A 24158-nucleotide genomic window follows, 5' to 3' on the forward strand; every position below is an offset into this window, starting at 1 on the left:
AGCCAGAGGATGCCATCCGCGGTTGAACAAGCTGCAGCTGCTGCACCGGGCAGGCATCTATAAAAGGTTCAATGTGTGCATTGGGTTCCGTTTCCTGTCCATGACCCCCACAGTGGACGTCCTTGTTCACCAGAGTAGGCTGCATATGGAAGGTTTCCGGATTGAAAGAGGATGAAGCAGTGAAGTTCACCTTCCAGAGACAGGTGCTACAACTGTGGCAGTCTAGAACACTGTGCCAAGGAGTGCAAGCTGCCACCTCAGCCCAAGAAGTGCCACTTCTGCTACAGCATCAGCATATGGTAGCCTCGTGTCCCCTGAAGGCCCAGCAGGCCCCCAGCTCCCAGGGAAAGCCAGCCTACTTCCAGGATGAAGAAGAGGTTCACTGCCCTGCCCTGCTCCCTGGAGCCCAGAATTGAGCCTCAGTGGGTGGGGACTGTTCTTCTGTTATCAGGAAGTTTCAAAGAGCAGGCATCAACCACACAGTGGAGAAAGTGGGGACAGCTGGCACTGCTATGTATCTCAGGCTGGGGTTCACAGCATCACTCCTTTTACCTTCTTGCTGGGAGGAGGGAGTGAGGCAAAGGAATTCCAACCCATGCTTTATCCAAATGCAAATAAGGGGCTTGGGGGCTCTATTACCCTGTAACCTGCATGCTTTATCTGAGGTCTCACACTCAAAATCTCCAGCTTTAGAAAATAGCCTGGATAGGGGAGTTGTTTTCCTTTCAAGAAAGGATATGGAATAATACTTCCCTCATCAGAGTGAAAAGATTGGTTGTGGGGCCAGATTACTGTTCCCAACCCACAAGCCACTACATTCTGTGGAAGGGAATCTCTCAGGAGTAAGACAAGGTTTTCCACATCTTGTTTCCTCATAACTTGATCCTTGGACAGTGTCCTGGGAACTGCCCCAAGCAATGGGTTGTGATGACCGGCAAAAAGGGTGGTTAGGGGAACAGCCATAGAGTTGCTGCTGCTAAGCTCACTCCCTCCCTATTCTGGGCAATGTGATTTATTTATTTGCTTTCTTAGATAACTGCACTTTGGGTTCCACTTTCTCCAGGATGCTAACTGCACTAAAAGTGTGTGAATGATGATGCATCGTGCACATTTGAACTTTTTTTTCTTAATATAAACATTCTGGGTTTGTATTCTTGTATATTTTAATTGAAGGCCTCATTCCTCTGTGTTCTCAGGTACATGAGCAGAATCGGGGATAAGTCTGCAGCAGCTCTAGGTCTGTACAGCAGGAAGACTTTTTGTTGTTTTTGTCACCATGGACAGGAATTATTTGGACCATATAGCCATTGAACTACCTCTTTTGCCAGTTAGAGAGGATATTTTTGCCATAGTGTCCTCTTGAAACCCCCTCCACCTTGAAAATGTTTCATGGGAGACAAGGTGTTAACTGGGTTGCCTCATGACTTGATCTCCTTCTGGAAGATTGAAAATTAGTGTAAATAGGAAAAGGCGGTGCTGAGAAGTCACGAGAGACCGAGACAGGTGAAAAGCCCAGAGAGGAAGCCATGGTTACGGTTGCCTGATCCTAGGACACAGATATTTTGCCTCACATAACAGAGCCATCCTTCTCCAGATTAGGCCAGGCCCACTACATACAACAGGGAGTGTGTTTTTTGTGTGTGTGTGCATGTGTGTGTGTAAAAATGTGAGTTGGTAAAGATGAGTTTGAAGACCAATACCCCTGTACCTATCCTGTGCTGTCCAGGGACAGAAACATGAAGCAGGGCTAAAAATATTTAACCTTTCCAAATACTTGGCTTCCAGGGAGACCCATAATCAAGGGCCTCGGTGGTGTCTGATGCCAGTGTCCTGCCCTGTGACAGTAGTGATTACTAGTGGATTACTAGAGCTGTGGGAACTAAAGGAGAAAAAGGGGGTTTTGTTTACATGCTGAGAGATCACACAAACTTACCTCACTGTGTTGAAATGGGACAAATGCAATAGAAAGCACTGGGTGGTGTGTGTCTGGTCCTGGGTTCCTGTCTCCCCCAGGTGCTGCCCGCTTTAGTTATTCTATTTGTCTGGGCTTTGTAGGACTTCACTGAGACTCTGAGTTTCAGAGTCTAGTTTCAGATTGCTAGGTGGCCTAGTTTGCATAAATATAATGTGTTGGTCTTTCTCCATGTTCTTTTGGGATTTTATTGTTTACAAACTTCTTTTTTTATTGAGAGAAAAATAGCCAAAGCATCTCTGACAGAAGGTTCTGCACCAAGCAAAAGGATCTGAAAAGTAAGTTTGGGGAGCCCTCTTCTTGAAGTGGGATCTTGAACCAACTTTTCTTTAGTGTTTCCCTTCCCCTTTTGTCCTTCTGTCCTTCAAATTTGACTCCTACCAAATCCTCTTCTCCACTCCCCATTCACAGAAGGAAACCTACACACACCCACATCAGCATTTAATTCTTGGGGTGTCTCCATACATCTAAAGAATTCATGCAAAATCCTGAAGAAAATGGGAAACCTCCATCCCTTGTTCCCAAACTCCTGAGTCAAGACCATTTCTTGATGTGATTCATGCCAAAAACTTAAGAAACTGATGTATTTGGATGGATTAAACCTACTTAACTTTTATACTAAAGAAGAGAAGCTACTGGGGACATTCTGTGTAGAAAGTGGGGTTTGGAGGCCACACAGGGGCTTTGGATGGACATCAAGTCACTTAGGAACTTTGATACAGGTGCGAGAAACTGATATCAAAGTGGCCACCAGAATGTCTGACAGGAGATGGACAGATGTAACTCCATGTTCACTGCTAGAAACCAAGGCTTTGTGTGAAGTCTTGAATTTATGGTAGGGACTGAAGACAGGAAAGCTGTGTCTTCTTTCACTGACCCCTTCCCCTCATTCCTGAACTGCACGAAACTAAGCCTGTTTGGGACTGTGGTGACCCCTCACTGGGGTGTGTTTATTGGAAGGTTAATTTTTGCTGTACTGGGTACTCCATCTTCCTTTCTCTAATTGCTTTGTAACACAAATGCTGACTCTCGCCATCCCTTCTCCTTTCCTTGGAAAAATAACAATGAATACAGCAAGACTTATTGGTACTGAAACTGAAAAAAAAAAAAAAAAAAGATGCCTATGTCCCATAACTGAATACTGAGTGTCTGGGTTCAATATCCACCTCCGGCTCCTGACTCCAGCTTCCAGCTAATGCAGACCCTGGGAAGCAGTTTTGATAGTTCAAATAATTGGGTTCTTGCCAATCATATGGGTGACCTAGATTGAGTTCCTGGATCCCTGCTTATGCCACTGTGTTGCACCTATTTGGAGAATGCCAGCAGGCTGGAATACATACACACTGTCTCTCTTTCTCTTTCTGTAAAATATAAAATAAATTAAAAATTATAAAATAAATTGTTTTAAGAGATTCATTGTAAGGGTCCTTTGAAAAAATAAACTCAAATATATATTTAAATAGAATTCAAATCATAAAAATATGGTCTCCTGGTAGCTTTTTGGAAGAGGCTTTAGAAATAATCTAATTCTTTTCAATCCTTAAAATTTGCAGAATATTTCCTTTAAATTTTTGTTAAAAATTTATTGTATTTATTTGAAAAAGGGAGGGAGAGAGAGAAAGAGGGAGGGAGGTAGGGAGCGAGGGAGGGAGGGAGGGAGGGAGAGAGAGAGAGAATCTTCCATCTGCTGGTTTACTACCCAAATAGCCATGGTGGTTGAGGTTGGGCCAGTCTGATCCTGGCACTCCATCTTGGTCTCCAACGAGGGTGCAGGGTTTCAAGTACTTGCACCATCTTCTGCTGCTTTCCCAGGCACATTACAAAGGAGCTGGACAGAAACAGAGCAGCCAGGCCTTGAACTGGCGCTTTGATAAGGGATTCCGCCATCACCAGCAGTGGCTAAACCTGCTGTGCCACAACACTGGCCTGAAATCATGCAACACTGGCCTGAAATCATCCATTTCAACATTTTCATCACATATGATAAGAAATGAATCCCGTGAATAAAGGTCATATAGTTAAAAAAAAAAGCAAACCCAGAAATTCAAGCTTTTTCATTATTAGGCAAGGCTTGTCTCACTCTACTGTAAAACTAAAGGAGTTATGTAGTAAGTAAACATTTAAATAAAAAGTATTTCTGGCAGTTTTATAAATCTCAAATAAAACATATATGATGACTCCTCCCAAAATATCCTGAGGGACATTTTAGCAATTTTGGAAACAGAAAATCAAGTTGATTAATGTTTGAGCTAACCCCTAAAAAACACATTCATGTACATAATCCAAGTTTTTAAAAAGAGCCTGTGATTTCCCTGGCTAAAGAATAAGGTTAACTAAACTCTAATATTATCAGCTGTGGACGACAAAACTATTTTTTTTAATTTTTATTTTATTTTTATTTTATTTTATTTTTTTATTTTTTCACAGGCAGAGTGGACAGTGAGAGAGAGAGACAGAGAGAAAGGTCTTCCTTTGCCATTGGTTCACCCTCCAATGGCCGCTGCAGCTGGCGCGCTGCAGCCGGCGCACTGCACTGACCCGAAGCCAGGAGCCAGGTGCTTCTCCTGGTCTCCCATGGGGTGCAGGGCCCAAGCGCTTGGGCCATCCTCCACTGCACTCCCAGGCCACAGCAGAGAGCTGGCCCGGAAAAGGAGCAACCGGGACAGAATCTGGCGCCCTGATCAGGACTAGAACCCGGTGTGCCGGCGCCGCAAGGTGGAGGATTAGCCTAGTCAGCCGCGGCGCCAGCCAACAAAACTATTTTATTACATATCTCAAATGAACTCAAATTGTTGGGCTTCAAATAAGTTGTAAAGCTATCTTTTGGCTTCTAGTATCCCAGGATCAACTGTTTTCTTTTGTGTGTGCTCTGGTAACTCCGCCTGTTTTCCTCTACATTCACTTAATACCACCCCTTCTATTCTTTGTGGATCTTCTTTCCTTCCCCACTCCAAATCTTACCATCACTTTAAGAGAATTCAGAATCCACATAGACAAGCTATTGCCTGCACTTTAATATTAAAATACCTTGACTTCACTGAATCCCAGAAAGCCATGTATATCTATAGCCATATTCTATTTCATGATGTCCTGTGCATCCCATGTTTAAAAGATCTTATTTGCTATTATATTTTTTAAATATATATATATTTAATTTTTGACAGGCAGAGTGGACAGTGAGAGAGAGAGACAGAGAGAAAGGTCTTCCTTTGCCATTGGTTCACCCTCCAATGGCCGCTGCAGCTGGCGTGCCGCGGCCGGCGCACCGCGCTGATCCAATGGCAGGAGCCAGGTGCTTCTCCTGGTCTCCCATGGGGTGCAGGGCCCAAGCACTTGGGCCATCCTCCACTGCACTCCTGGGCCACAGCAGAGAGCTGGCCTGGAAGAGGGGCAACCGGGACAGAATCCAGCGCCCCGACCGGGACTAGAACCCGGTGTGCCGGTGCCGCAAGGCGGAGGATTAGCCTGTTGAGCCACGGCGCCGGCCTATTTGCTATTATATTTTTTAAAAAAGATTTATTTATTCAAAAGGTAGAGTTACAGAGAAAGGAGGAGAGACAGAGAGAGAGATCTTGCATCTGCTAGTTCACTTCCCAAATGGCTACAACAGCCAGGACCATGCCAGGGTAAAGCCAGAAGCCAGGAGCTTCATCTTGCCATGAGTGCAGGGGCCCAAAGATTTGGTCCTTCTTCTACTGCTTTCCCAGGCGTATTAGCAGGGAGCTGGATCAGAAGTGAAACAGCTGGGGCTCAAACCAGGGCCCACATGGGATGCCAGCTTTGCAGGTGGCAGATTAACCTATTTCACCATAAAGTTAGCCCCTTCGTTCTTCTATGTAGGAATATCACTACATTTACTCTACCTTCATCTAGGGTAGTCAGAAAAAATAAATAACTCCTGGTTAAGTTTGGATTTCAGAAAATGAAGTGTTTATCTGAAATTCAAATTTATTCCCCAATAAACCATTTCCCTTAAAAAATCAAATTGAACTGGATATCCTGTTTTTCTTTAATACTAAATCTGGCAACTCTACCCTCATTAAGACTTCCAGTTCTCCACTATTCCATTATCTTCCATCTTATCTACCTCCTACACTTTCTCCTTCCCAGTATGAAACATTAGTCTGACCATGGAAACATTGATATAATAGTACTTACAATTTTTTCAACATCATAGCCTTCTGACATTGATCTTAAAATCCTCATCACCAGATATATTCTGTAACCTACCTATTCCCTTCTCCCACTTCTGTAAAACTAAGTGTTAATTTTGACTTCATATATGTTGCCACCATTACAAATTCATGGTTTTCCTCAGGACAGGTATTTACTGCTCCTCCTCAATACCTTTACTTGTTTTTACTCAGTGTCACCAACTTTTATTCCTGTTAGTGGTAGTATAAGCAGCCAAGTCCCTCCTCAATCTTTACCTAAGTCCACTGCTTTTACTGCCAAGAGAAAATGGAGACCTCCTCAGGCCCCATCAGCTTTTAAACCACCATCTTCAACTTGCCACAGCGGCCATTTTGGGGGTGAACCAACGGAAGGAAGACCTTTGTCTCTCTCTCTCACTGTCTAACTCTGCCTGTCAAATAAAAACAAAAACAAAAAAACCTATCTTGTTTTTCGATTTTAGAACAGTTCTATCTGTTACCCTTCCTTCTTTCTTCTCTGAACATTCCTTTCATTCATTTCTCCTGGATCATCTTCTTCTGTTGGTATTCCCTGGGACGATGTCTTTGTACTTTTTTATTTCTGTATAGTTTCCTGGTGCTTCTCATGTAATCTCATGCTTCTAACTACAGAAAATGTTATGAGGGAACCTAGATTTTTCTCCTAAGCTTTAGTCACACATTCATATTTCACTGCCTTCTTGAGTTCTACATATGGGTAATTTATAGTTCAGTTACTAAGAGTGGACTTATCATTGTCCATAAATCTTGTTCTTGCTCCATTACTTCTGTACCTCAACTGGTAGTACTTTTGTCTCACAGTCTGAAACATGGGAATCAAGTGTACCCAAACACTCCCCTGCCTTTGTCCTGTAGTCGCCTTTTAGGTGGAGGCTATGACCCATACATGCCTATCCCCTATATTAGTTGCCACAATGCTTGAGGGCAGAAGGACAGAAAGAGAAACAAATATGCTCACCAAATGTGCTGATAGGACTGATTTATTCATCTCTCAGGTTTCTCATTCAGAAAGCTTTCCTAGATTGTGCTTACATACCTTCCTTTGTGAGTCCCGTAATTTCTCCTCAAATGACTTAGTGCTTATCCCACCGAACTGCAATTATATACTCCGTTGTTTGCAATCCCCTACTGGCCCTACAGGCTCTGTGAAAGCAAGGATGGGTTTCAAAGTGGAGAGCACGGGAGATGCTCAATAAATATCTGATAATTAAATGACTAAGAAGCTCTTTGCCTGAGCCTCCTACAAGGAATGTCAAAGGATTGTTTTCCCATAATCCTGCACTAATGTTTAAAAAATACAATAAATAGTGCAAGTCCATGCAGTTCATTATTCATGCCAAGGCAAGATATTCATTTGCTACCAGCAGGCAGAAGATTATAATTTTATAATTTTCAAATACCACTTACACATATAGTTGATGCTGGAGATTACATAATTTGTGACTATTAGAATACTGAAAATATTTACTTCAAATCTTTCTAAAGTCCCTTAAAGGAAGACACTTATCTGAATTGTGTTATGGATTGAGTATCTTCATGGAAAACCAAAGATAAAACAAGGTTCAAAACCGCCATTTGTAGTTATGTAAGGCAGGAAGGAGCGCCACAAATTGCTTCACTGTATAGTTTTATGACACAATGTTAACAGTGATAACTTGATATGGTCCTACAGAATCTCAACCAAATGGGGCCAGCATTGTGGCACAGCAGGTTAAGTTGCTGCCTGCCAACACCAGCATCCAATATTGGAGAGCTGGTTCAAGTCCCGGCTGTTCTGTTTCTGATCCAGCTCCCGGCTAATGTGCCTGGGAAAGCAGAAGATGGCTCAAGTGCTTAGGTCCCTGCCACCTATTGGGAGACCCCACTGGAGTTCCAGGCTTCTGCTTTGGCCTGGCTTAGCCCTGGGTGTTGCAACCACCTGCGAAGTGAAACAGTGGATGGAAGATCGATCTCTCTCTCCCCCTTTTCTCTTCCTCTCTCACCACCATTCTGCCTTTTAAATAAATAAAAATTTAATGTATAAAAATACAAGAATCTCAACCTACTTATCAAATTCTGACTTCTAATAATTACCAGGATAGAAAACAGAAGCCAGCAAGTTTTTCTAAGGGGTTCAATATGTTATTATAGTACTCTCGGATGAAATGTATTAAAGTTTGTCAAATCTGTAATCAGTCTGCAGAAGAAATGGCCACTATTATCATTGTTCTCCATTTTTTTAAATAATTACTGAATCTGCCTAATTTTCTCCCTACACTTTTAATAATTTACAACAAGTTTTTTCATCCAACATTCATGTATATATCACCTAATAAGTGTATATGCCTATGCTAGGCATTTGGGGTAAGGATAAAATTTTGATTATTATCCTAGAATTCTGATACCATTCTGGAAAAAAGTGACATTTACAAATTTAAATAATATTTCAATAGCACTCATCTACATAAATCAACAGTGGGGAAGTCAAGTGATGTAAAATTACTGAGAAGGGAAGACCATAAAATTAAGATTATTGATGGAGAGGACAAATTTGCTTTTAAGAAAAGAATGCAATTTTGATGGATGAAGAGTAAGAGGTGAAAAGGTAGGGAGAGAAAGGAATATTTTTTTAAAGACTTATTTATTTACTTGAAAGTCAGAGTTACACAGAGAGAGAAGGAGAGGCAGAGAGAGAGGTCTTCCATCTGCTGGTTCACTCCCCAGATGGCCACAACGGCCGGAGCTGCACCGGTCTGAAGCCAGGAGCCAGGAGCCTCCTCCAGGTCTCCCACGTGGGTGCAGGGGCCCAAAGGGCAGGAAAGGAATATTAAGAATTGCATCTGGGGGGCTGGTGCTGTTGCATAGTGGGTGGAGCCACTGCATGCAGTGCCAGCATCCCATATGGGTGCCGGTTCAAGTCTCAGCTGCTCCACTTCCAATGCAGCTCTCTGCTATGGCCTGGGAAAGCAATAGAAGATGGCCCAAGTCCTTGGGCTCCTGCACCCACATGGGACACCTGGAAGAAGCTCCTGGCTCCTGGCTTCAGATTGGCGCAGCTCCAGCAGTTGTGGCCATCTGGGGGAGTGAACCAGTGGATGGAAGACTTCTCTTTCTCCCTCTCTGCCTCTGCTTCTCTGTGTATCTCTGACTTTCAGATAAATAAATCTTAAAAAAAAAAAACAACTGTATTTAGGAAATAATCAGTTTACAGTATGGAATGCAAGAGTAGATATCAAGAAGTTACTACTGGAACTTAATGCTGTGGCCAGATATTGAAGTGCATGAATATCAGAGGAAGCTTTTTTGCCACCCTTGTGGGGAGCAACTGGGAGCAACTCGGACTAGACTAAGTTACTAGAATTAAGACTTATTCTATGCATCTGCTCTCCCACAATATGGCGCTGGGAGAGGAGGAAACAGCTTCTACACAGCTGCCTCCAGTTCAACCAATAAACAGCAGGACCTGCTCCTGATTGGAGGAGAGCAGCGTACTCGGCGTGTGGGTAGCAGAGTTGGGATTGGTGGAAGAAGACTATAAAGGAGGAGAGAGACAACATGCACCAGGGACATCTGAAGGAACACCTGTGCAGCCCCCGAGAGAGCCGGTTGGCAGTGTGCCGCTCCCCCGCGGAAGTGGGGAAAGTGGCAGGGGGAACCGCCCTTCCACGGAGGTGGAAGGGACGGTAGCCAACCCGGGAAGAACCAGCAGCAAACCCGGGGAGGGCCGAGCAGACAAAAGAACAGCGCAGGGTCCTGTGTCATTCCTCCACGAAGACGGGGAGCGACAACCCTCTCTTCCTTTCTCCTTCTCTCTCTCCATCCATAACCACTTTCCTTCTTCCCTTCCAAACTGGAATCAATACCAGGTGCTTGTATAGGGAGAAGCATGATAAAAGCAGCTTGTGAGAAAGACAATCCAGCAGCTTTCGTTGTGATGGATTAGAGAGCAAGAGACAGAAAGAGGAATCCACAGTCCAGCAGAGGCAATAAAGACCTAAGCCAGGGTGACAGTGGTAGATATGAAAAGAATACATGGGAAAGACACTAGAAAAGAACAGAGCATAGGCTTGTAAGACAGGAAGCAAACGGTAAGAGAGGAGTCAATAATGACTAAGATGTCAAGTTTTCAGAGTGTCAATTATGACTCAAGTCAATGACTGAAACAAGGGGAAAACAGGAGAGAATACTTCCCAAGAAAACCTTTGGACTTCTACCTGAGATTGAAGGAAGACAGCATAAAGAGAAGAGAGTCACAAAGTTTGGAAAATGTCCACCAGGCAGAAGAAAATGCATTATGAAGAAGTAATAGAGAAGTCAGGATTGGAGGTATGGATTTATGATACATGTATAGAGATGATAATTCAAGGTACATAATTATAAAATGAAAAAAGGATCCAGAGAATAATCACATTTAGGGGTTAGAGAAGAAAGAGACACAGGAGTCATGTATGGTAAAAATCAGTGAGGAAAAACAATAAATGGAGATGGTAAGTAGAAGATATTGGTCAAGTACATGGGTACTGAGGAGACAAACAATGATTTCAAGTATCAGCTCCAGCTATAAGACCCTAAGTAACTTTTTAAAACTTTGGATTAACTCCAAAAGTGAAATCATAATACCTACCTCTTATACACTTAGCATTACACACTTAGTATTATACACTTAGCATTATACACTTAGTATTACTTGACAAGTAATACATATTCACTTGCTTATTTCTTCATTCTTTATTTATTTATTTGCTAACTCAGAATCTCCCCACTAGAAAGTAAGCTCCACTGTCTAGCTACAATTGTTTTAGCTTTTAGAAGAATGGATTTTGGACGCCTCTTTGCTCACAGCCCTGGATCCCAGATGCTAGTTCTGGGGTCACAGGAGAAATCCCTTTCAACTACTTATGGCATAAAGTTATTAGCACAGGGTTTTGCACAGAGCAAGTGTTCAGTAGCTAATAGCATTCTTTTTGTCAATAGAAGGAAAATATCAAAATAGAAGAGATCAAAAATGTCAAGAAGCCATTAATATTTTCCAACAAAGAGGTTACAACAACCTTTAACTATACTTTCAACATCACTATTAAAAACATAATATTCAGCAGAATTAACTAATCACCTCCATTACTTCCTTCTTTCTTATCTTCTTCCCTTCCTTCCCTTTTACCTTTCTTGCTTCTTTCCTTTAAGCAGATAGTTACTGAACATGTATTATAAACCAGGCACTGTTTCAGATCCTAGCCATACAGCAATAGAGACAAAATCTTTGCACTCATTAAGATTTAAATCAGTAGGGAGACTGCACATGATAAATAAGTAAAAACATATGTTAGGCAGTGATAAGTGGTAGCGGAAAGAAGGGAGGTAGAGAAGGGGGCAGGCAGAGTCCAGGAGGGGATATAATGCAATATTATCTGGGGCCAAAGCCTGCATGGGGTGGGGAGAAAAAAATCACGCAGATACTGGGAACAGATCGTACTACATAGGAAAACCAGGGAACTCATGGATCCTAAAGTGAACAAGAATCAAAGTGCTTGGTGAGTGCTTGGGTCCCTGCACCTGCATGGGAGACTGGGAGGAAGTACCTGGCTCCTGGCTTTGGATCGGTGCAGCACGCCGGCCGTAGCAGTCATTTGGGGAGTGAACCAATGGAAGGAAGACCTTTCTCCCTGTCTCTCTCTCTAACTCTGCCTGGCCAAAAAAAAAAAAAAAAAAAAGTGCTTGGTGAAGAGACAGCATTAGCAGTAAGAATCGGTGATGAGGTAAGAAGGATAACAGGGAGAAAATAAAGAAGAAATATGCCAAATATGCCAATTGTGGGAGTAAATAGGTCATTTTACAGAATTAGACTTTTATTCTGAAATGTGAAGCTGTCAGGCAATTTTGTGCTTAAGAAGTGCAAGATCTGCCTTTCTTTTATTTTGATCCTGTGATGTGTTAAATCAAGAAAAGTGTATAGGGAGTACAGCAGAAAGAGAATAAGAAGGAAGCTGGGACATCTGTCAGATAACTGGTAGCATACCTAAGAGACGGTGGCTTGATGATGATGAAAGCTGTAAAGTTGGGTAGAAGTGGTCAGATTCTTGCATGTTTGCTGATGCTATGAACATAGGTAATGAAAGCAAGGGAGAAATCATAATGACACTCAAGTTGTTGGCCTTAACTGAGAGTAAAGGAGTTGCCATTTAATGAGGGATGGATGACAGGCAGCAGGTCTGGGTAGAAGAGTCAAGTACTGATTTTAGATATAAATTAGAAATGCATCTTATATATGTGACAAGATGTGAAGTAGACCTCTGTATATATGAGCTTGGAATTAAGGGGAAGGGTTTTGGCTGGGGATATCAGTTTGAGAATGGTTAATGTATAAAACTATTTTATTGGAGAGCGCTGGATGAAAATCATTCATTCAGTCAATAAGCATTGAGTACTTACTGTATGTTATCAATATAACCAGCAAAATTAACAATCTTTCATTGGGGAAGGCCAGAACTCACTCACACATGATTCATTTAATAAGTATTCATGTAAAGGACTCTGCTAGATAAGCTCAGGGGTCTAGAGACAGAAAATTCTGGGTCTGAATGTGGCTTTGCTAGTAACTATGTGGTCTTATGTAATAAAACAAAAATTCTAAGCTTTTGATCTGTGTTACTTTATTTACTCCATGCAACAATTCTATACGTAGATATTATTGTCCTTATTTTACAGGTGAGAGGAAAAATTTAGGTAAAGTCTAGTGTGATATCTAAGAAGGTGGGCTCTGGAATCTGGGATCAGATGGCACATGCACCAGTGTCAACTCTGCAGACCCCCAGCTTTGTGTCTTGACTCCTCTGTGTCTGTTTGAGAGGATAAAGGTACATGATATGAATCTAGCAGTTAGCACAGTGCCTAGCATATAAACATCTCAATATTAACTAATTTTACCAGATCATTCTGTCTCTCTTTTTTTTTTTTTTTTTGACAGGCAGAGTGGACAGTGAGAGAGAGAGACAGAGAGAGAAAGGTCTTCCTTTTTGCCGCTGGTTCACCCTCCAATGGCCGCCGCTGCAGCCGGCGCACCGCGCTGATCCTGGCAGGAGCCAGGATCCAGGTGCTTTTCCTGGTCTCCCATGGGGTGCAGGGCCCAAGCACCTGGGCCATCCTCCACTGCACTCCCTGGCCATAGCAGAGAGCTGGCCTGGAAGAGGGGCAACCGGGACAGAATCCGGTGCCCCGACCGGGACTAGAACCCGGTGTGCCGGCGCCGCAAGGTGGAGGATTAGCCTATTGAGCCACGGCGCCGGCCTTCATTCTGTCTCTTTTAAAGATGTACAAATGTGAAAACAGCAATGTTGTGCAACTTTTTTCATCAAAGTCCTAAGATATGTTATTGGAGTGTTCAGCTGACCTTCAGGAAAGGGTTAAAATATGAGAAAGAGGAACTCCTTCAGTCACAGTAACCAGTTAAGGTTAGAATTTTTGTAAGGCAGCATTAAGTATCTTATAATGACAGCCAAGCATCTGTGGTCCCTTGGTCAACACTTACCCTAGCTGATGATCTAAACTGATACAGGTATTTCAGTGGATTTGAGAAAGTGGTACTTGCCTTTAAGGTTTTCTTATCTGGGCTCTAGAGAATGGTGAGTATTAAAGATCGTGCTCAATAGATAAAGGTAGACCTATTTAGCAATGAATTCTGCTGTATTTTCTAAGTAATAGAAGAACAAATAGGACATAGGTAACAAAAACTAAGTACCTGAAATGACTTCAGTATCTTACTGAGCGTAAGGTTTTAACAAAGTAATAGCTTTCTTTTATTGGCCACTGAGCCTGTCCTTTCTAGGCTGTCCTCAGTAAGCTACCTGATCTTAACCTGCACAATGAAAGTGCCACTTGTTGAAACAGTCATAACAGAAAGGGAAAGCAAGTCGATGGGATTTAAAGTGTTACAGGCCACTGAGTCACTGACTACTTGGTGAGGGCATGTGGAGAAATGTCATCCTCAACACCACTTGTATAGTGAAGCCATATTAATGAACAGAGGCTTTGAAACATGAAGGCCAGCCATAGGATTTTTTTTTTTTACAATCTTCAGTTTTCCTTGGAAACTGGAATCAGAAGCAAGACTCTTCTGTTAATAATTAAAAAAAAATTCCCTTGTAGACTTTATTCCCCAGTGGTGTATATTTTTGAAGAGACTCTTACCACTTGACATTTTCTATTCCATTAGCTACTCACGGTGCCACATGCATTTTGAGATACAAACAAAAACGAAGGACGGCAAAGAACTCGCATTGCCCTCTACCATGAGGACTAACAAAATAAACTTTTACTTTGAAACACATTTCTCAGTTTTTCAAATATCTAATTATTTTTAATGTCAAACAAACATAAAATTAGAGTAGCTGTGTCAATATGATGCTAAGAAAAAAACAGGAGGCACTGGAGATTATGATTTGAAGAATCCTTTAGAGTCAGACGAGAGCATGAGAATAAATCACTTAGAGAATTAACTGTGTTCTGGGCTTCATTAGTTCTAATTATACCCCAAATATGCTCAGCAGAATGCACTTGGGTCAGCTGGGACTGAAACACAATGGAGTATGCAACTTATAAACTCCTCAGAGCGCAGAAAGAGTTCATAAAAAACTGCTTGTGCATTTAGATTCATGTGATAACACCTCTTATTGCATAAGTCACCAGATGAAACAGATGGGGCAGCTCTTTACTTGAAAATGTTTCTTTTGTGAAAGCACTGGACTTTATTCTCCATTCAAGACACAAACTGAGAGAAAGCCAAATCCAAGGCAGGCTGTCTTTGTGTTTTACTGTCTGGATGTCACAGTATTGGTAAAGAAAGTACTCATGAAATATCCCTATTTAGGGGACAAAAAACTTGGCAAATAAAAGCATATGTCTATGCTTTCAGAAACTTACGGTTTTAAAGTAAATAACATTCATAAAAAAGTAAACACAAGGTTTTTTTTGTAACCACTCATTGTAATATAATGAAATGCATTTCATATCTTATTAATTAATAAATGTTGGTTACACCTTTACTACCTGATACTAAAATGTGCTTTTTCAATGTTTTCATTCCTTAACAAAGGTCTCTTTGATCTGCAATCACTAATTTAGTTTCAGATGGAGGATATTCAGTTCTAGTATTAAACTTAAAAGAAAATATTAAAAGATTTAAAATGTCCTGATTGGTGAGATGACTGTGTCTTAGCAAAAAAAAGTGCTCACTTGACTGCAATTCACTAAATATATCACTTTTTTTGGAAAAAAATGTGGTTTTGATTTTGATTTTTAGCATTTATTTATTTGGCACTGGCATTGTGGTGTAGTTGGTTAAGCTGCTGCCTGCAATGCAGGCATCCCATATGGGTGCCGGTTCATGTCTGGGCTTCTCTACTTAGGATTCGGATCCCTGATAATGTGCCTGGGAAAGCAACAGAAGATGGTCTAAGTGACCGAGCTCCTGCTACCCACATGGGAGACCCGGAAGAAGCTCCTGGATCCTGTCTTCAGCCTGGGCCAGCCCTGGCTGTTGCAGCCATTTGGGGAGTGTACCAGTGGCTGGAGTATCTCTCTGTCTTACCCTATCTCTCTCTGACACTCTGCCTTTCAAATAAATAAATAAATCTTTTCATGGGGAGACAAAGGGAGGGAGGAAGGAAGGGAGAGAGAGAAAAAAAGAGAGGGAGCGAGAGAGACGTATCTCTTGCATCTGCGGTTTCACTTCCCAAATGCACTATGAAGCCAGCAGCCTGGAACTTCATGTAGTTCTCCCATGCTGCTGGCAATATCATCTATTGCTTTCCCAAGTATGTTAGCAGGAAGCTGGATCAGAAGCAGAGAAGCAGGACTGGAACTGGCACAGTATGCCAAGTGGAAGATTAACCTGCTGTGCCAGAACACTGGCTCCAATTATACCAGTTTTTAAAAGTATTTACCATGGCACACATTTGGAGTAACTATTAAGATAGCCGCTTCCTATATCAGAGTCCTTGGGTTCAATATCTGCCTGTGGCTCCTGACTCCAGCTTCCTGCTAATGCAGATGCTGGGAGGCAGTGCTGATGGCTCAAGTGGTTGGGGTCCTGCCACTCGTGTGGGAGAGCTGGATTGAGTTCCCAGCTCCAGGCTTCAGCCCCAGCCCAACCCTGGCCATTGCAGATTTTTAAGGAGTGGACCAGGGGGTACCTCTCTGTCTCTCAAAGAAATCCATTACAAATGTTTTACCTCTGCTCTTGTTGAAATATTTAGAAACTATTTGTTTTTGGACAAATTAAAATATTAATTGATCAATGTATAAATGAGTCTTATAATAAGTCTATAGGTCCTAGAATAACATTCATTAGCTTTATTGTGCCATGATAAATTAAAAAAATACCTGACAATAGCAAGATAAAGTGAATTGAATAGATACAAAAGCCATGTTCTTAGGACCCCAGGAACATATGTTTAAACAGAAAAGATGTGTTTACACAGAGCATTTGTCAACAGGGGTGTGGTAGTGCCACAAAAACTAACATGACTGTGCTAGACTTAATAGAGGCCTCTCTGCTCCATATTTACCCATCTTTTCTGGGAGTAAGACACCATAACTGGAGAATATAATGTACCAAAATGGGTCTTGAACAGTGGGGCAGTTTAAAAGATACTAAGGTATCACAGCTGAAAGACAGGAATATATTTAATTTGATATTCAAATACAGATGTTCCTCAATTTAAGGTATGGTTCTGTACCAACAAACCCGTGATAGAATATCATATATCCAAAATGCATTGAACCCACCTAATTAGCCAACATTCTAGCTTAGCCACACAGCACACAGCAGAATACGGGTTGTGTCCCCTCCTGACTGCTTGGCTGACTGACAGCTGTGGCTGTTGCCACTGCCCAATATCTAAGTAAGGACTAGGCTGCATAGTGCTAGCCCAAGACATGACTCACACGCAAAACTCCTCTACGGTGTCCACTGAATGTAGATCACTTTTGCACCATTGTAAAGTTGAAAAATCATAAATTGAGTCATTGTAAGTGGAGGACTTTTTGTACCAAATTTAAAGGGCTTATTTATATTAAAGGGCTAAGATTACACGGAAATAGATGGCCACCTTTGGGAATGATGTAAAGAAGAAGCAAACGGTCATGAGGATGGTGTCTCATATTTTCCTCTAGGGTTTGTTTCTGCTTTGGTATAAAAAGTCTAACTTGAGATGCAGAATTAGTGTCTTCCTCCTGGTATTTACTACATGATGCATTTTAATAAAATGCTCACAGAAAGTTTTATGAAATTTTTTGTAGTTAGCAAAATAACAACTTGTTAAGCATTAGCATTATTAGTAACTGTTAAGTAGAATAAGTAATTAAAATACAGAGTCTTCATAACATAATCAGATCACTGAATAAAAATCCTTACATTGTAGTATCTGTACTTTCAAGGAAATTATTAAATTCATGATAAAAAGGAGTTTTCAGTATGTCTTGAACTGAAAGATATAGACTTTTGGGGATTAGACAGCTCATTGATATCTCAGAGTAAAATTATATGGATAAACCTTCATTAAAAAAGTATATAGATAACTCACCTAAGTAATTTTTTTCTCATCATCATTTTTATAAAGATATATCTCATTAATCATAGCAGGTTGTACAATGAAATGGTTCTTTAGATGAATTAGTCCAATTTGATATTCATTAAATAGTATATATCTTTCCTAAAGAGTTTCTCCCTATATGATAAATCAATATATGACAATCATAAAATTCATAACATAAAGTGTCTTTATATTCTCCTAATTAAAAGCATCCTATAAAGAACATGGTATTTAAAGCTTATCTGACAATCATATTCTTAGTGAAAATGTAAGTTTATACATTTCTATTCAGAATAACAATGGTATATCAGAGTAGCAATTGCTACAAATTATATCTGGATACAGACAGAAAATACATAATCACACATATATATAAATATATGTCTACAACATATAGTCTAGATGTTGTAGCGCTAAAAGCGGGCAGAATCAGACCCATGTAGCTCTGCAATTACTTGAATGACTCTTGGTAATACACTCAATCTTTCTAAGCCTCAGTCTCTTTATCTGTATATGGGAGCTAATATTTATTTGTGAAGACTAAATGAGATAAAGAGATTAAATACTAAGTGTTAGTCCCCATTCCTTATCACCCATCTCTCCTAATTTGTAGGATTATTTTAAGTATCAGATGAATTAATGCATATAAGTTTCTTACAACTTGAAAAGAATGTTGCAATTGTAAATTTAATGGGTAATTTATCCCCCTGCATTATATTATGGTTAAAAGTGTTCATTATAGTTTTTGAATAATTCATTTAAAAATATGTATCACAACACAATAAACATTTCTATAGAGTACATTAACAACTTAAAACAAAAGCTTAAGTTCAAAAATACTGTGTGAAAACAATCATTGGCAATCATTATTCTATAAATAATTTTGAAATAATTTATTGAGTTCTTTAATTTCTTAACTAACTTAATCTTTAAAAAATTTCTTTTAACTTAATCTTTTTTTTTGCAGAAAACTTTTATTTAAGGTATGCAAACTTCATGCATTTCATAAATACAGCTTTAGGAATATAGTGATTCTTCCATTTACTTGGAACAGGTTAGACTTAACACACAGTGGGAGAATAAAGCCTTTACTATTCAGATGAAGAGAAGAAAAGAACACATCTCCCTTAAACTCTCACCAGTCTATTTTTTGGCCTAAGCAGTCTGGATAATTTCCTCAGTTATTCACACTTCCCAAATCACATGTAGAGTTCAAACACACGATGTAGGCTGGTTTTGAAATATATTTTACCTCGAGTTTCTCACTTAACAATATTCTACAATTCAAGGGTAAGGCATTGTATATCATAAAATACTGGAAAAATTTTAAAATGTGTTACTTGATACTGTTCTGATTTTGGTTTTTAAAGATACAGATATTGAAACTATCACAGCTGATCATTTCATTTTGACATGAGTTTAAAAGGTTAAGTTACTATCTGAAGAAAGGTAATCTGGTTGCCTTTCATAGCAGCCTGCAAGCTCTGCAATCTGCATAGAGAGGGGCATTTGTCATCATTAGCTGAGCTGTGACAGCTGGCACCCAGAGTGTCCCAGAATCAAGAAGTGGCAGAGGCACTCTTGGTTTAGGTTGCCATTAAGTGTAGTAGGCTTCTTAAGGATATTTTATGAAAAGCTCTGTGATGTAACTAACAGCAGTGAACATATTTGAATTTTCCATAACATGGGTAATACAATGATAGCACATAATTAGCAGGTTGCCTCTAGACAACAAGATGCCACATTAAGTATGAATAAACATCTACTGCGTCCCACATAAATAGGTGGAATTGTTTTCAGCACCCAAACAGCTCCAGCAGAGTGCTTTCTTTCAGGCCCAGATTAGAGTGATCAATTAAGAATATTCAAGGAAATAGGTGGAAAGAAAATTCTCAGATACATTTTAAAATTTCATCATAAACAATGTATAGCTTCCGAACACAAGCTCAACTGCACACCCCCAATATGGCACCCATCCTTTTGATAACATTAACATGAAAATTAAAATCATTCCCATGGAGATGCAGTTCTCTGACTGTATGTGCACGGATAGTAAGTACTGTAAAATATTTCTTGGCAAAAGTTTAAAATCAGATCATTTTATCAAATGAGCGCTATTAACTACAGGTCTAAAACAGTTGTGGTTAATATAACTAGAAAATAATTTTTTAAATTTTGAAATTTTATGAATGTATTTTTCTGTCTTATTCATGCAGAACTATATAAAAAATTAAAAACAAACTTTAAAGTAGGAAATGAGTTGATCAGATCTTTGAAAATTTAGAATGCTACAGAACATCTAAAGTCATCAATGCTTGGAAACATAATCAATAACACTAGGTTTTATATTATTATGTAAACTAGTTTTCCACAAATAAAACTAATTTTTGTGTTAATGTAAAATCTATGCAAATACATGCAGTCATTTATCAGGAAAGCTGACAAGCATTCCATATTGGAGGGGGAAATGAAACTGCCTCAAGAATAGAGGCAATTAATTATTTCTGGATTTTTTCTTTTTCTGTCTTGAGGCACAAAAGTTATCCATCCAGTTAAAACAGCAAATGAAATAAAGAGATTTTTTTTTATTTAAACACATATGGCTTTTGCCTGCAATACTGATCACCACAAGGTCTACAGATGCCCGTGGCTAAATTGTACACTGGCAGATGCACACAGGGGAAAACTGTGCTAATGCAGCGTGGAGAGCAAAACAAATGAAGAACTGAATTTTCTAGTTAAAAAAACAAAAACAAAAACAAAAAACAGTTTTTCCCCCCTGATGAGTTATACATTTTGCTTATCAAATACAGGATAAGGTTGCAAAAAATTTAACCTTAGTCTCTTGCAAAAAGTAGGAAACAATTTTAAATTAGCCAAGGTGTTTGTATGCATATATGTATACATATTAATGTAGGTGTGTATTTAAGTGATATCTTTTTATTTCTGTGGACAGAATGACTAACAATATTTAAATCTTTCAATTTCACAACTGAAAGCCTATGACATTCAAAACTGACATGGTATATGTGACTGGATAAACACTGTTGGAATTTCCAGTTGTTATTATTTCTTGAATCCTGTTAGCTGCAGTCTCTTAAACTATTATTACAAACTATTAAGGATTAATACGGAACAATCTTGCAGATGTGATATTTCTTCCCGGTGGCAACAACAATCCTATATTTTGTAGCTATTTACTTTTAGCAGGTTAACATATGAAACATACAGAGGTCAATTCAACCTTTTACTATCTGAAGCACTGCGATGGTGTGTGTGTGTGTGCGTGTGTGTGTATGTGTGTGTGTGTACAGACTATATACACAGTATTTTGCAAACCATAAAAAGAGTATTTTTCTAACAATGGTTTAAGATTACTAAAAAAGCAATAACTTCTTTCTTAATAGGCCTGTAAGCATGCATAATATTAAAATTTCTATTGTAATTGCCAAATAAAAACAGAAAGCATTTAAATAATTTGTATATCTTAGGGGAAAAAATAAAAGACTATTTTGTGCCATTATAAATGGGAAAAAGGCAAAATACCTGAAAAAGCATCAATATCAATAGAAATATCTGCACTCCTAAAATTTAATAACTCTTTGGAGTATTTGTAACCATCTAAATTTAAATGGCAATGTATATTTACATAGAATTTTGATTAGAAGCACATGCTCCAAGAATGTGCATATATTAATTAATATTAGTTGTCATAAATTCCTTAGACTCATCCCCTACCTTTCAAAGGGAAGATTAATTTACTAAAAATGTAAAGAGAAATATAAATGCTGAGAAATCTCAAGATCTCCATATTCAATGCTATAAAGCTAGTAACATTACAAATATGCCTCAAATGTTGCTAACTTGTTTGAGGAACCCTTGTTTCCTACAACATATTTTGATGTGTAAATTGTAAACTATACTCATAAATCTAATACATATATTCATATTAGCATAACAAATGGCAGTTCCTCTGAAAAATGAATCTTTACCAAGTATTAATTAGTTACATACATTCAAATGAAACAACTTTTAAGGGAAACAAAAATTATAAACATACTGTTTATATATCTGAGATATCATTTCATATTTTGCCTGGGTTTTAGTATGCTCTGATTAAAACTGGCATTAAATTAGAATCATGATAAAATAATAAACTCTAGGAGAATAAACAATGGTCTTTGTGCAAAGTACTTAAAATTAATCATAAAATTCACAAAATTGAAAAAGTAAAATAGAAATGGGAGGAAATATTTTGATGGCAATGAAAATGCTGTATGTCTGTAGGGAAGTTTTATGACTATCAGAATTCATAGAATGGCATGTTCATATACAAAAATCATCAGGATGGAATAGTGCAATATGCAAATTAAACATCAATAAAAGTAACTTAAAATATATTTCCCATAAGAAGGAAGTTATGCTTCTTTCACTGAGTTCCTAGTTTTTAGTTAGAAATGTTGCATCTTATAGATAATGCTAAGTTTCTAATTTATCTAGATTTTTACAGAAATGGATAAAGACATGTAGATTTAAAGTACTAACTACTCACTGGTACTACCTGTGACTTGGTATTTTTGATAATCATATGAAAAGTTGTGCTCTCTAGAAGTATACACTGGTGTACTAGAATATATATTAGAATAGATTTTCACTAACCATATGGGTAATCTTAGACAATGTTTATAATCTCTATATCTATATGTAAACATATAAAGGAAATTCTTATTTACAATAATGTCCTTCTTCTCTAAACCATTTATTTTATTGCAGATAATGTACATGATAAAGGGTAATCATTTTTATTTGTTGAAATTATTCTTATAAATTATTACTTTAGTTACCAATCATTAAGGAATAAATCCTAGTTTAGAGGAATTGCTTTGTTCATTTAAAAATAAGGTGCAAAACTATAAATTAGAAATACAAAGGTTATTTTAGACATGCAATCACTGGAAGCTGATTATCTATGAACCATATTCTAGTCTCAAGGTCAGGCTGAATATTTTCAGTGGCTTAATCACATACAGTATGGAACAGTAATGAGAACAATGCAGTCCTGGATGACCCACTACAGATGTACAGATTAACAGACACTAATAGCATCTGATTCCACTGTTTTCTCTAAGTACAATAAAAAGGTGGCCTACTAAAAGTACTAAAGATGAGGCCATATACCCAAATGTATATAAATCCATGTTAGTTATGGTTTAGAAATACCTAGTCTTCATATATTCATATAGAAAAGAATCACATGAGCCTACCTGTCCTGTCTCAACAATATTTCTATAATATCCAAAGGAAAACTATAAGCTGAAATCTAAATAGAATTTTAGTTCTACCAATTAGAAGATATTGGAATCAGCATTTCCTCCATAACACTCAACAAATGAATGACTAAAGCCTTTGTCCCTAAATATTTGGAAAAGGTTGGAGATCAAGGCTCATTGTGAACAATATGAAATTCTTTTGGTTGATAACTTCCTCTATTCCCACTCAGTTTTTTTTTCAGTTTACAGATGAAAATGAAAATATCCTGCACTTTTGCTTATACACTCAAATGAAGTCAGGAAACACAGAAAATTATGTAAATAAGCAAGACTTTAAATTTCTTTTTCTTGCAAAAGAATGGTTTTGGCCAGAGTTATCCAGAATTATTTCAAATCTACAAGGTATACTTCCAACTTCCATCTTTAATCTCAAAGTTACTTTCAACACTCATTAACACCAAACAAAACTGTGTGGGGGGAAAATACTTGCCACTACAAATATGACTATATGTGGCTATGGACAAGGGTCATGGAAAAAAAAAAAAAAAAAAACTGGGGCAATGTCCTTGGTCATCCAATGAAAAATAGTGTTTTAAAATTAGCCACAACACTCAGGGTGCACTAGTTGAAGAAATACAAGGGGTCTACATTGTGCAAACAGTGACCTCAATCTTCTGCTTGCCTTTGTAATAAACCTGAAATGTCATGAAATACTAATTTTAAGAAATCTCTGAAACTTTTGAAGCTTTTAAGTGATTCTGTTTCAAGTGTACTTATACCAGCAGTCACAACAGGAAGAAAGGTATAGATGCCATCAAATTAGATTATCAGAAAAACTCCCTCTATTTTACTTTATTTAATGTGACACATAAAGAAAACCCTGCACAAATATCTGTCTTTAATTTCTCTAGTGTAAAAAGAGAAATATATTGTGTCTGGCAGAATGAAACAGTTGAAATAGCCTGGGTGCGTTTTTTAAAAAAGAGAGGGGGAAAGAAATCAGATGTGTACAATGAGCCTTCAAAGCCACTCCGGCAGTAGGGATAAATAATTTAATAAACTCTTCATATTCTTTTTATCTCCCTAGTGCAATAAGCACATATTAAAAAATAGAACTATAAATTCATGAATATTTGTGAATAGACTAGCAGCCAGC

At 38.7% G+C, this 24158-nt stretch overlaps 1 protein-coding gene across 10 annotated transcripts in view; it reads right to left on the reverse strand.

Moving 5' to 3' along the window:
- The window catches only part of NBEA (neurobeachin), a 732675-nt gene that overhangs the window by 185255 nt on the left and 523262 nt on the right, over positions 1–24158 (reverse strand). The gene's annotated exons all lie outside the window — the stretch shown is intronic.

The sequence above is a fragment of the Oryctolagus cuniculus genome, chromosome 9, assembly GCF_051225735.1.
Source record: "Oryctolagus cuniculus isolate XC-2025 breed Fujian yellow rabbit chromosome 9, ASM5122573v1, whole genome shotgun sequence".
In the NCBI taxonomy this organism is placed as follows: Eukaryota; Metazoa; Chordata; class Mammalia; order Lagomorpha; family Leporidae; genus Oryctolagus; species Oryctolagus cuniculus.